Source organism: Tyto alba, unplaced genomic scaffold, assembly GCF_018691265.1.
Source record: "Tyto alba isolate M040663 unplaced genomic scaffold, T.alba_DEE_v4.0 Super-Scaffold_30, whole genome shotgun sequence".
NCBI lineage: Eukaryota > Metazoa > Chordata > Aves > Strigiformes > Tytonidae > Tyto > Tyto alba.
In genome coordinates this window covers 7,243,818-7,257,262 of record NW_024881305.1, presented here as the reverse complement: position 1 = coordinate 7,257,262, position 13,445 = coordinate 7,243,818, and the positions used below count along the sequence as shown (strand labels likewise).

The window sequence follows — 13,445 nt, the reverse complement described above, 5'->3', positions numbered from 1 at the left end:
TGCTGCGCCCGAGCGCCCCGGCAGAGCGTGGCCGAGGCCGCGGGGGCAGAGCGGGGCTCGGCGGGACGGGGCCAGGCCCAGGGAGCCCTGTCCCAGCTCGGCACGGGAGCACGCAAGCCCTGCTCCACCAGCTCCCTGTCAGCCCCAGGAGATGTAGGTGAGGCAGGAGGGGGTTCCTGGGGCCGAAGTGCCACTCGTGCTTCTGCTGTGACACTGCAGAGCCTCTACCGCCACAACAAATCCCTTTCTCTGTTTTCCCACATGCACCATGAACATAGCAATTACCTTTGCATCTCACAGGGGGGCTGTGAAGCTTAATTAATTTGTGGGTTTTGGTGCTTTGTGCTCTCAAAACGCAGTGTGTTTAATTCCTTCATTACTTCACAGTTAATGGCATTATTTATTTGAGTTAGGGCGGTCCCCGCCAAGCCTGCGCGGTGACGGGTGCCCGATGCCCTGCGGTGCACAGGCAGCGGGGGGAGCGGCCGCGGCGCAGGGGATGGGGATGGGCGTGGGGGGTGTGGGGGTGGGTGTGGGGGGGTGGGAGTGGGTGTGGGGGTGTGGGGGTGGGTGTGGGGGTGTGGAGGGTGGGTGTGGGCGTGGGCTCGGGAGGTGCAGGCGGCTCCCCCGGTGCATCCGGCTGCAGCTCAAGGTGCGAAGCCAGAAGGCAGCACCGGGCCCTGGGGGTGAGCCCCCTCCCGTGGCCAGGGCAGGGCTCCCCAGTGCCCTCGCTCGAGGGGACACAGCCTGCCTGTCCCGGCACAGCCCCCCGCAGCCCCGGGCACCCCTGGCACTGGCGGCTCACAGACCTTGCCGAGCAGGACACGCGCCAGCGCCTCGCAGCCGCGACAGGCACCGGCCCTGGCCGGGCACAGGCTCCCCGTGCTCCCCGTCACCCAGCCGTGGCCCCGGGGGGGACGGGGACCCTCCCCTCCCCTCCCCTCCCCGGGTGGGTCTGTGTGTCCGTGCCTGCCCGCAAGCCGCGGGGCGGGGAGAGGCCGCGGCAGCGCGGCCCCGGGTACCTGCAGGTGCTGTCACCCCGGGGAGGAGGAGATCGGGGAGCGATGAGCGGGACGGCACGAGCGGGACGCGGCAATTGGAGGTGAAGCTGAACCCCTGCTTACCGCAAGGCAGCCTTCGTGCTCAGCTGCTTCTAAAGACCTATAAAGACAAAAATTAAACAGGCCGTTAAGCAGCACTGCAGTGGATTAACATTAGTCTGTCTCCCTTACGCTGCAGGATTTCAAAATTCCTTTGAAGTTTGCATATTAGAAAATCACTTTCCAAGCCACATAACTTTGAGCTTTAGATGTTTCCTAACAGTTTTGTGGTTGAGGAGCAGCTGACTAATCCTTTAGGATTTAATGAGGTTAACTAACATGCACAGCTTTGTAGGGGAGCTGTAGTTGGTATTTTGGTAGCAAACATGAAAAACAATGACTAGAAGTAAAGTTCTGTAGAGAGCCATTACGGGAGCATGGCATCATTTCAGTAACTTCTGCCGAATCTTCTTTTTCCTTCAACAAGCACAGGTAGGGGTGGTGGTCTTGTTCAACCATAACAATTAACAATGTGCAGCACTATTTGCTCGTAGCTCTCACTGAAGTCAAGAGGATCACGCATTTCTGTTCTCTGGGTTAGGTTCTGGTGCTGTAGCTTGCTCTGTGGCTGTCCCGGGAAGCCCGTCGGCGTGCCGGCGGAGCACGGGCAGCGCTGGCAGGCGGCAGAGCGCGCCCAGCTCGGGGCTGGCACCGGAGCCCGTGTCCCGCCGGCTGCCCGTCCCCGGCGAGGTGCGGCACCGGGCCCTCCTCCCCGCCGGGCACCTGCGCCCCGGGTGAGCCCGCAGCGAGGGGCCGGAGCCGTCCCAGCAGACGCTCTGTCGCGCCGTTGTCTCTCCCCGCTGCGCTGGGTGTGCGCGGCGAGGCGGCCGTGCCCGGCGCGGGGCTGGCGCTGCCGGGGAGCCAGCGGCAGCTCCGCACCCTTCTCGGCTTGGGAGGTCGGCTGCGGAGCGCCTGGAGACCAAACCACGAGCTTAATCTGGTATTTACGGAACACGGCAAAGTTGCACACAACAACTTGACACATAAATTCATTAGGATGCAATTACAGCAATCAGAACGTAGGCTACTCAATTATTTTTAGCAGGAACATGTAATTAATTGCAGGTTTGTGTCAAATGCTGCCTGGTGCCATGAATCAGGTTCAGCGGATTGGCTTGCACGAGAAAACACAGCGGCGGGGATTTTTCCAGAGCACACGCAGCCTCCTGGCTGGGGGAGGGCAGGCCAAGGGGAAGCAGCAGCCGGGCAGGCAGCGGTGCCTCGTCTTGTGGGAGAGGAGCCTGAGCGAGCCGAGATGAGCAGAGCATCTTCCCCATGGCCTGGCAGCCCGGCTGACGGGGACAGGGCCTCTCCCTGAGCGAGGGGATCGGGCACCCCAAAATAGTCAAGGGCCTTCACTGCTGAAGGCACGACTCTCGAAAGCCGTGTGCAGTAGCACGGGTGGAAAGCACGGGGAGGGTGAGGCAGTGCTGCCGGCACTGGCACCGGCTCCCGAGAACGTCCTCAGGTGCGGGGAGGCGGGAGAGGAGCGAGGGTTCCGCTCACTGCTCGTACAAACTGGCCCACAGCACGCTACCGGAGACCGGCGGAGGAAAGGGGTACGGTGTGCACGCTGGCGACACGGTGAAAACCCTTAAAGTGCTTTCCTAACGGAATGCTCCTTTGGTAACCAGAAAGAACTGGCTACCAAAACATCCTCCTCACTTCCAAACTGCTGCTCAGCTGCCATTTCACCACAGACACTTCCCCCTCAGCTGACAGTGCAGACGCAAGGCCGATTTCTTCGGCGGGAGGAGGACCTGTGTAGCCCTGCTGCTCTGCATAACCCGTGCGCAGTCAGAGCTCCGTGGCAGCACGGGACCTGCAGGGACCAGGGCTGTGAGAGCCCCCGGGGGCAGCCGGCAGATTCTGAGAAGCCCCCGCGAGGCAGCCCCCCACCCCTGGGTGCAGCGACACCCCGGCCATCGCCCCTTAGCAGGCAGCGCAGCCCCCGCTCCGCGCGCGGGGCCTCCCTCGGTGCTGGAGGCAGCGTTCCACGGGACCAGGGGAGGAGGGGCACGACGAAAGCTGCAGGTCCTGTTGGGATGCGACGGGGCTCGCACCTTACTCTCCTACCACCAGTAACAGCCCCGTCCTGGCTGCGTCAGGGACACGAGCCCAGCGCATCGAAACTGCGTCGGGTATTATCCCTTCTGCACCATTGCTGCCTTATGATTAAGCACCATAAATATTTATAAGTTATTATAGCCGCTTTGGAAAGATCTGCCTGTTACGGCTCATAGATCATAGTGGTGCTAGAAGAAAATAAAACTATGTAAAACTGTTTGCCTGCTGCTCATTTGTAACTCTCTCCTTCGGCTCACAGGAGCCTGGAGACAGTGGCTGGGGCTGTTCTGTAGAAGCAGCTTCCTCACCATCTCTTCAACTCATGAATTATTTCATGGGAAGATTTCTTCTAATAACAAGAGTGGGAAATTCAGGAAATCTCAGTCACCTTCAGGCCTTCACAGTCCCTGAAAAAAGACACATTATGCCAGTAAAATCCCCTTACAGATCAGTAGCCAGGCAGGTGGTTGTTTGGGGGCTGAACATGAAAAGAAGGAAGAAAAAAAGGAAAGCAAATCTTTCAGGATTTACTGGGCGCCTAAAGCAAGAGGGTAGCGTGGGTGTGAGCAGTGCAACAGGACCTGGGAGAGGTGGCACGGAGTCCTGTACGTTACTGAAAGTAATTTGGTTAATTGTCGTCCCTCGGGCCGGGGCAGTGCCTCGGGGTGCAGGAGTCCTCCCGCTCCTGGCTCATCTGTTCAGGCAGAAGGCTTCCGCAAGGAGCCCAGCCTTCCCACATCTCGTTTGCAACTGGACTTTTAACAGACTCCTACCATCTGCCAAATAATAAATAAGGAGCCTTTACACCGCAACACGCAGCTTATTGTGGAGAGCTTTGAACAAAGCCCGAACGGCAGCCGACTGGAGAGGAAGGGTTGGGAAGGCGGCGCTGCCGGTGGCTGCAGCACGTGGGTGAGGAACGCGCAGGCAGGGCCTCAAGCACAAAACCGATTTCCAGGCGCAAAGCCATCACTGGAGAGCCCTCACGTGCGGCGGCCAGGTGAAGGCACCCGAAGCACTACAGAAACCGCCCGATCTCAGCAAAGCCGCGCGACTCTGGATGTCGGCACCGGCATCCTGCCGGGGAGGCCCCACGAGCCGGCGCGGCGCCGCAGGCAGCCGTGCCCTTCCCAGGGAGGGCACAGCCAGACGTGCCCACAGACTTCCCAGGCCAGCGCCTGGGAACCGGGAGGCACCGAGCCGGAGCGGGAGCCCCTGCGCTGACTTGGCGGCAGCCGGCGCGGGGCTGGCAGAGGCGGCAGCCCCCCGGGGACGGCGGCGGCTCGGCCCCCCGGGCCCGCGGGCGAGCTGGCGCTGGTGCCGCGGAGCCATTTATACACCACCAACTCGTGTGCTTCCCTGCTACGCAATTCATACCTTGTTAGCAGAAGATAGGAACTTCACAATTGCTAATGTGCGAGCGTTTATTAACGTGGAGACTGCCAGACAGAGCTTGGATTTGGACGGAGCTCTTGAGAAAGAGACAGAGCCTGCCCTCTGTAAGCAGACTTTTTTTGAAAGCTACTGCCTGGTAGGTAACAGGCTCCAAGCGATTCTCTGATGGCTGCTGCTTCATCTTGGGGCCCCTGAAGAACCTGGAGCATCACAGAAGCAGAAATAAATAAATAGATCATTTCCTTCACGTGAGGCTGGGTGCTGGATGTGCTGCATTGTTCGTGTTCCTCTCCTGCACAGAGCAGTAAGCCAAGCACAGAAAGGAGATAAGAGCATTCATTCCCACGAGGAGCACAGATAGGATGAAAAACAAGTTTTAAGTCCTGTTCTGTGCAAGGTTGTTTATAATGCCTCTAACTATTTTTAAACCTGGGAAATGAGAGCCCTAGCGGGTAGGTGCATTGTGTTATATATCACTGCCAGGTGAACAGGAGCGGACACCCGGTCCCGGCCCGGGGACGTCGGTGACACCGTCCGTCCCCCCCCGGGCAGGAGCCCGGCCGCAGGCGCTGCCCGGGCAGGGGACGCCGCGCATCCGCTGCTGGGGTGACACCAGCCTGCACGGGGACAACGGCACTGCAAACCACCTTCCAAAGACACTGCTGGGGGAAAAAGGCCGTTTCTGGGTCTCGAGGAGGAGCGTGGCAAAGCCTGCCAGGCGGTGCTGCCTGCTTTGTGCGGCAGGCGCGGGCAGGACGGCTGCGAGCAGGAGGCTGGTGGCAGGGCGAGGGAGAGGATGGGCAGCCCCTTCCCCACGGAGCGTGGCTGGGTAAGGATGAGGATGGGCAGCCCCTTCCCCACGGAGCGTGGCAGGGCGAGGATGAGGATGGGCAGCCCCTTCCCCACGGAGCGTGGCAGGGTGAGGATGAGGATGGGCAGCCCCTTCCCCACGGAGCGTGGCAGGGCGAGGATGAGGATGGGCAGCCCCTTCCCCACGGAGCGTGGCTGGGTGAGGATGAGGATGGGCAGCCCCTTCCCACCTCCCGCCAGCGCACATTAACTCTGGGATGCTGACAGCAGCTATTTTAAACAGCCTCTGACACAGTAAAGTGAGAAATCAATTCCCAGAGCCAGAATATCTCTAGTGTTTTGGAGAGATCTGAGGCCACCCAGGCTCATGCTGTAGGATGTCACCGCAGCGCCCTGACCGAGCTGTACCGCTGTGACAAACCCTCCCCCGGGCCCTGCAGCGGCGATCCCAGCCGCCGCGAGAGCGGCACGTTGCGGCGGCACGGCTCAGCTCCCCATGGCTCAGCGCTGCCTTACCCGGGGGTCGGGGACGGTCTGCAACCGACTCCGTCATTTCCTGGAGGTTTGAGGTGTGATCGTCAAACTGAAAGGGATTAAAAAATAAATTAATGCCATAAATACCCTAAATGAGTTGGAGCTATGAACGCCTCCCTGGCACCACTAGTGTACTGTCAATATATATAACATTATTTAAATAACAAGTTAACAACTTTCGCCTGTAAATTAAGATATCTTATTGAAATATATGCTGATTACAAGGCAAATGGCTTTGTTCTAATTATCTTAATTATGGGTTTTCAATGGCAAGAAGCCGTAGAAATAAAAACACACATAAATGGCAGCTTATAATGGTGATAAGCTGCACCTGCTAGCACTTCCCCTGCGTTGTCAGGGTAGTTACTGTGCTGATTCCTGCGGAAGGCGAGGGGAGCGGTGGGTGTGCAGGGAGCCCGGCTGAGGAGCGCGCACGCACGCGCCGTCGCACGGAGTGTCGGTGGCAGCTCGGACAGACGCCGCCCGGCATCCCCGGCCCCGGCCCCGGCCCCGAGCGCGGGGGCTCCTGCGGCTGCGGGGGCCCGGGCGGCGCTGCGGGCGTTGGGGTCCCGTCAGCCGGGGCTCCCCGGCCCCCGCCGCCGCGCCAGGCCAGCGCCCCGCGCTGCGGCACCGCCAGCTCCCACCGGCCCTGGCCGCGGCGGAGCTGCGCCGTAATTAGGTAATTCGTTGCTCATCAGTTTGTCCTACCTGGCCGGCGCGCTGGCGCGAGCGCTGCCTCCCCGGGGGAGCCGTGGGCCAGCTCAGAGGGTCCGGCAGCGCCAGGGCAGAGGGGTCCCCGCGGGGACGTGTCGCCTCGCAGGGCACCGGGCCGCCGGGCAGGGCCGCTCCGAGCTGAGCACCCGTGCGGGAAGCGGATGGGCAGCCGTTCCCTCTTCTGCAAAGACACACGGAGAAGGAGAATTAATTTCCACTTGCTCTGGTTCAGTACTAGCAATTGCATTCAACCTTTTGGGCTCCTGACTCCACTCCCATTGCCTGTGCCTGACAAACTAATGAATTTCTGCTGATTGCTTGTCTGCGCTGTGTCTGCTACCTTCATTTTATTCTCATTTTAGCTCCTTATCTTTCTTCACACTCTTTTAACTTCAGCCTGTGAATGGCTTCATCCTTTCTAAGTGAGGCTGTGTGCCCCTCTCAGGCTCGCTCTTATCTCTGAGAGCACAAAAAGTAATCACCCACTTTGTCCTACTGCTGGATGCCACACAGCCCTCTCAGAGTCGGGGTTGAACTCACTGCAGAACAATACCTGGCTGATTAGCCGGTGAAAACGCCGGAGCTGGGAGCTGATGCCTGCAGGTCCCCACCGACCGGCTCCCTGGCTGCGGCTGGCAGAGCCCCCGGGGCAGGAGGGGTCTGCCGGCTCCTGCCATCGCCTGTGCTGGTGCGGGCACAGCTTCTGCAAAGCATAAACCAAAACCAGATCAGAACCAGGTTTGATTTACTGTCAGATTTATGCAGGCATGACAGTTTTTGCTCTCCAGCTGTGCATTAACCTGCATAGCCTGGGAACATGAAGTCGTGCCAAAACAATTGAGATGGAACAATTTCAGATTGGATTCCTGGTCTCACGACTGCAGATTGAGATTCCACTTCTTTTTCCAGCATTTGCTGGGTAACATGCTGTCCTGGCCCAGCTTAGATTTATTCTTGAATTACCAAAGGTACTTAACATAATTCAGAAAATCTCAGCACTACTTGTTTACGCTCAGCTGAATAAGGACATTATTTTTCCTGCTGAGGTATTTGAGCAGTGCATGAAATCAAACATGCAAAAGGTTAAGTCTATTATAAAAAAAAAAAAAAAAAAAAGAAACAGGAACCCAAAAACCACTGTGTCGAAACAAGTGCAGCAACAACAGTCACGTCCTGGGGAGCCACGGATTTTGTCCCCAAGATGAGTATTACCAACCTCTTTAGATGTTCCTACAGGTCATTTATCAACACCACAGCCTAGGAAGGAGCTTCCCCAGCGCCTTTCCTCACGCTCTGGGCCCCGCTTTGCCTCGTGGCCCGCCCTGGCTGCAGGGCTCCATCGCTGCTGAGATAATGCACCTGGCAGAGACGCACTGGCGGTGACTAGACCTTCGCCTAAGAAATATCGTAAGCTTGCAAAATACTGTTTGTTTATTACACTAAAAACAGACCTTCTGGAGTATCGCGGGGAATTTTCAAGTTCTCAAGTCAGTATTTATTAGTAAGACCCCAGCCTCGGCTCCCTGGCTACCTGCCATGTTCTGCACTGCGTTGTTCTTTTGGATGGCGAGTGTCCTGCCTGGTCCCCAGCACGGCGTGCTGCTCATTTGTTCCGCTTGCCTTCAGAAATGCCCCCTGAAAAGGGTCTGTCTCCTCCGCACACAGCCTTGCACTGTATTTTGAAGAAAACCAAGGTATTGTAAGAGCAGACTGGCAGGCAGATTTCAGGTTGTTTTTCTTTTCTATCTGGACATATGGATACAGGCAATCTTTGGAGACCTTGAAGAGGAAAAGTGCCTCCCTTTGAATTCCTAAACTGATGGCATCTCTAAGAATAGCCTCCGAAGGGAGAGGGAGGATGAGTGACATGAGGAATTCAGCACCTTTTCTTACTGTGCAATACTCTTGAAATTTAAAAAGTAAAATGCCATGCAGAATGAAGGAGAAGGGGAATAGCCAGTCACGCTGAGGACATTTGGAGGAGTGTGCTATTATGTAAAGTGAGCCAGGGAAAGGTTAGCAAATACCACTCCTTCCCTGGGGAGCCCTTCTCTTGCAGGAGTCATTAGTGCACTGGCAGGATAACGGATCCTCTCCGCTAATTCTCTAGGTCATGAGCAAACTAAGACAGAAAAGCTGATCCGCTATCTATCTACATTAGGCACAGCCGACCAGCTCACCTGTCTGGTAGCCGCTGTTTCGCAGAAAGATTAGGACTGGAAATATCAAAGTCTTGTCACTAAACCAAGCACATTTTCTTCTTACCTTGGCTAGGCTGGGCGAAGGGGCACTGGGAGATGACGGGGCTGCAGGATCGGGGCGCTCCTGCACACCCTCGGCTGGGAGCACCCACCGGGCGCCTGATCCCCGGCGCCGCTTCGCCCCGGCCAGAACTCCGGCAGCCGCGGGGTCTCAGCCGGGCTCGGGGCTCGCGGCAGCTCCGGCTCGGCCCGGCGGGCACAGCCGGGGTCCCGCCAGCCCCTGCTCACCTCAGGCACTGGATGCTGGCTCACGCCAGCGCGGCTCGTGATTTGGAAAGGGACAGGCCAGGAAAACATCGTCCACGGGACGTCGGAAACTCCATCCCTAGGCAGGAGCGGGTGAGGGAGGGCGGCGGGGAGGCAGAGGCTTCCCTGGGAGCAGCCCGGGTCTCTCCCAGCGTGGGCGCAAAGCCCTTTTAATAACCTACAATATAAACTGCTCAGTGAGATTAAAGCAACCCACTCACAGGGAGGATTAAGCGCGGGTCTGGATCTTCTCCCTCGCACGGACACAGAGCCCCGTGGACGAGCACCCGGCGGCGTCAGGGAGCGCGAACTGCCCCGGCGGAGCCGTCCCGCGGGCGCAGCCCCCCGGCTGGACACCGGCTCCCTGCGGGGGCTCAGCCCCGGGTGCTGCCGGGCGTTCGCTCTGCGGGCTCAGCACGAGGGGCCTGCGGGCTCTGCCGGCGCCGGTTGCCCTTGCCCCTCCCCACAGAAGCGGATCGCGCCGGGAGCCGTGCCCAGACTCCGGGCCAGCGGCTCCCTCGGCCTCTTGCCGTGTCTCAGACACTCGCCTCGTGTCACAGGGCGAGCAGGGAGCCGGCAGGGCCGAGCGCCGGCCCCGAAAGCGTCCTGCTCACACCTCCCACCCGCCCTCCGGCCACCGCCGACCCCCCCGCAGCACCAGGACCACGGGGACCCGCGCCCCGACAGCACCGGCCGAGGCGCCCGGGACCCCCTGCAAACCCCGCGGCAGCTCCTCGCCCCTCCGGCGTGGGGGCTCTCTGGGGTCCCGGTGGGGACACAGCGCTGGGGGAGCCTCGTGCAAGAGCTTTCGTGAGGAAACACGTTTCTCTTCTGACCTTCGTCTCCACGACTCAGCCCGTGCTCAAGCCACGGCAGGACACGGCCCAGGCGCAGCAAAGCCCGGGGAGCAGCAGAGCCGACATCAAATGGAAACGCTGCCTGCAAACCCTCCAGAGTCGTATTTGCAGCGAACAAAAACACCCACCTGCATGCAACACAGCATTTCAAATCCTGCCTTTAATCTCAGGTGCCGGTAACAACCTTCTCCCCATCCAATTACTTGTCTTACAATTGACATCTCAATATTAAATTCCTCAGAACTAAAGTGCTTTGAAAGTATAACCTACTTTAAAGCAGACAAGATTTATAGCAGAAGTATTTACTTTCCAGTCCTTGACGCTATCAAAGTCGCTGAAGCCTGGTCAGCAGCCCCTTACACGAGGCCTCCAGCCGCGGGGTCTGGTTGGCGTTTGCCGGGCACCGTTTGCAGGCTGGGGCCCGGGACGAGGGCGCAGCGGCTCCCGGGGGCTCCGCTGCTGGGCCGGGCTGCGAGCTCCGCGCTCGCGGGCAGCCCGGGGACCGCAGAAAACGCCGTTGTGGGCGCAGGGGAGGAGGGGGCTGGGCCGTGCTGCGGGGCCACAGCCGGGCCCCGGGGCGCGGGAGCGATCCGCTCGGTCCCCCTGGCTGAACGTGAAGAACAATTAGCGATAGGCGAGACGAACGCTGCCGTAGCGGGAGAGGTGCCCAGCACGTACGGCCGTGCAGTGACCTGTCCCGGGGCAGGACCCCGCTGCGCTGACCCCCACCTGCCCCACAGCGACGTCCAGCCCCGGCTGCTTCGCCGGTGGCGCCAGGCGGGTCCCGGTGGAGCCCCTCCAGCCACGTGCGGGCAGCGGCCCCGTCACTGGCCCCGGGTTCTGGCTGGCCGAAGCCACGTGCGGCCGCAGCGTCCCCCTTGTCACCCCCGTCCCGCTGCCGCCCCAGACGCCAGCGCACGAGCCGGCCCCCCCCGGCCCCCCCACCCCGGCTGCTGCATGTGGCTTCAGCACCACGGGCTCACCGCTACGCAGCTGTAGCACCCAGGAGCAGCTCCGATGGGAGATGGGAAATCTCCACCGGGGCAAGCAGCCAGTCTCAAGGCAGGCAGGCGGGCAGCGGTACTCCTGGTACACATTTCTGCCTGGCCCCATCCCTAATCGTAAATTGCTGCGCTAACCTAAATGGTGAGGCATTAACTTTCACTCCTGAAACAAGGTGCAATTAGTTGGGCATAAAAGAACACCGAAGTGATGCTAATTACCCTCTAAAAGATGGATAGAATTGAGTCAGAGAAGCAGAAAATTACCTTTGTGGGAAATCGGCTTCAGAGTTTAAATGGAACCAGCGGCAGTGGCTGGACGGGCACCACGGGGTTCAGAGCTGCTTCTCCTCCTCCCCACTTCCAGCCAAGCCAGGAGCCCCCGCGCTGGGCGGGCAGGACCCCCGGCACCGCAGCGGGCTCTGCCTCCCACCCGCACCCCCCTTCAGCCACAGACTCGGCCGCGACCACCCGCTCCTGCTGCTGCCGGGCCAGAGGATGCTCCGCAGCTGCAGCTGCGTCAGCTCAACCCCTGCAGCGAAGAACTTTTCTTTTAACAACAGTTCACAAGCACCTTGGCTATCCCATTTTGTTTATTCCTGGAAGCCATCCAGATTTTTAATTAGCCCTTAACTATTCCCTACCCATTTAGCAGCATTCAGGAAATCTATCGCGCTGTTTTCACATCCATCCCGCAGGCCCCTCCGTACTGCCTCACGGCACGCTGCTGACCGGGAATTGCTTCCGATAACAGCACGTAATCCATCACCAGCCCCCTCTCCTCTGCGCAGCCCACTCAGAGATGGGCAGCAGCTCTGTGGGTGGGCCGAGCCCCCCTCGACCGGCCTTCCTGGGAAGACGCAGTTCCCCCAGAGCACTGCACAGATCTGCCGCCAAACCACCGAGCCCCAGCCCCGCGCCCGGGGTGTTTGCTGCGGAGCTGCCCCGTGGGTGCTCCCCCTGCGCGAAGGGCACCAGGTCCCCAGCACGCACGATGGTGACAGGACTCACCGAGCAAACTGGCATCTGCCCCAGGTTTACTCTCCTGCAGCCACGAGGGAATCTGCCCCTAGGGCAGCACGCCAGCCGCTCTGCAGTCCGAGCCACTTTCTGACTTCAAATCCTTCGCTTGCTCTGCGGCCGCGTGTGCCCAAAGCAACCCGGCGCGTCTGCTGGGGTGCTGGAAACCAAACAGCACCGCTCCAGGGCTTCGTATGGCCAGGGGACGTGCGGCAGGGACGTGCCGCCGACAGCCCTGACGGGCCCCTGCGCAAGCGCTGGTGACCTTCAAGGCCGAGCAGCCAAGGTGAGGCGATGCTCTCGCCCTTCAGATCGCAGCAGGGAGGCTCGCGGCTGCACCCAGCGCTGCCGGGGCTCCAGCACTGGGCACCAACCTCCCCAGCACGTCCCATTTGGGACTGGGTATCCCCAGGAAAAAGCTGGGGGTCGCAGAGGGTTTTATCCAGTGCAAAACCACCTGCATCCAAGACCTCAAGGAGCTCCGACCCCATCTGTTCCACGCAGGCAGCGCATGGTACCGTGTAGCTCCTGGGATTTTTTAATAGTAATTAACAATCTGTTCTACTCAAATCTGGGTGGTAAGGGGCTAGGGGAAGCTGAGCCGGGGTCTGGAGCAAGGCACCTACCGGGACCGCTCTGACGTGGCTGCAAACATTCCAAAAAGGAGAGACCTGGCTCCCCCGAGGGCTGATACCTCCCGAGCCTCCTGCCTTCCCTGCCGCTCTCTGAGTTCATACAAATAAAACCTTTATGTTCCCATCAAAGCTACTCCCGGATTTATGCTTATGGGAAAAGCTCATGGAATATATTGTGGGAACTAAAGATTTAAAAAGGCAATTTGAAAATCAGTCCAGGAGGCAATCTGCTTCCAGGTACCGCTGCTGCTTGTTCTCCCTGCTGCACAGGACTTGCTGTACCTGCAGCACAGGCTGTTTGTTCCAGCCTGGGTCCAGGCGCTCTTTTCATTTATAAGATGCATTATTTACCAGTCTGACATGCAGCTAATTTAAAAACAAGATTTATCAGCAAAAAAAAATAGTACTTGCTAGGGCGGCTGGGCTGGTGCTGAATGTGCAGGTTCCTGCCCAATCCATCACCAAAGGGCGCTGGCAGCAGAGCCCCGGCCCCGCAGCCCCCCGGGGCTCAGCTCCCCTCGGCCCCAGGACACGGCCCCCGTCGGACTCGGGATTTCGGCAGACCGAGCAGCAGAGAGCCCACGCCACGGGACGGCCCTCGGGACGCATCGCCGCCAGCGCCGCGCGCACAGCCCAGTGCTTCTCGGGCCGCCGGAGGATGAGCCCCAGGGACCGCCGGCCCGTCCAGCTCCACGGAGCCGGGCGCAGCCTCCACCGCCCGTGAGCGGCAGCGGCGGGTCCTGGGGCTCCTGCCGAGGGGCTCGGGGTGCAGCGCGGGGGCTGCGAGGGGTCCCGGCCCTGTGCC

General features: G+C 59.8%; 1 long non-coding RNA gene across 4 annotated transcripts; it reads right to left on the bottom strand.

Annotated features, from left to right (window-relative positions):
* Positions 1-543: 543 nt before the first annotated feature.
* LOC116960274 lies at positions 544-10,843 on the bottom strand. 4 transcript variants are annotated; one of them, XR_006165998.1, is made up of 5 exons: positions 8,886-10,843; positions 7,174-7,323; positions 6,615-6,801; positions 5,889-5,955; positions 544-1,161 (listed from the first exon to the last, which is right to left on the bottom strand). It is a non-coding gene; the product is annotated as an uncharacterized LOC116960274 (long non-coding RNA). The 4 variants fall into 4 exon arrangements; XR_006165996.1 differs by lacking the exon at positions 544-1,161 and adding an exon at positions 8,152-8,292 and having other exon boundaries at positions 4,578-5,955; XR_006165997.1 differs by lacking the exon at positions 544-1,161 and adding an exon at positions 4,578-4,854.
* Positions 10,844-13,445: the final 2,602 nt, after the last annotated feature.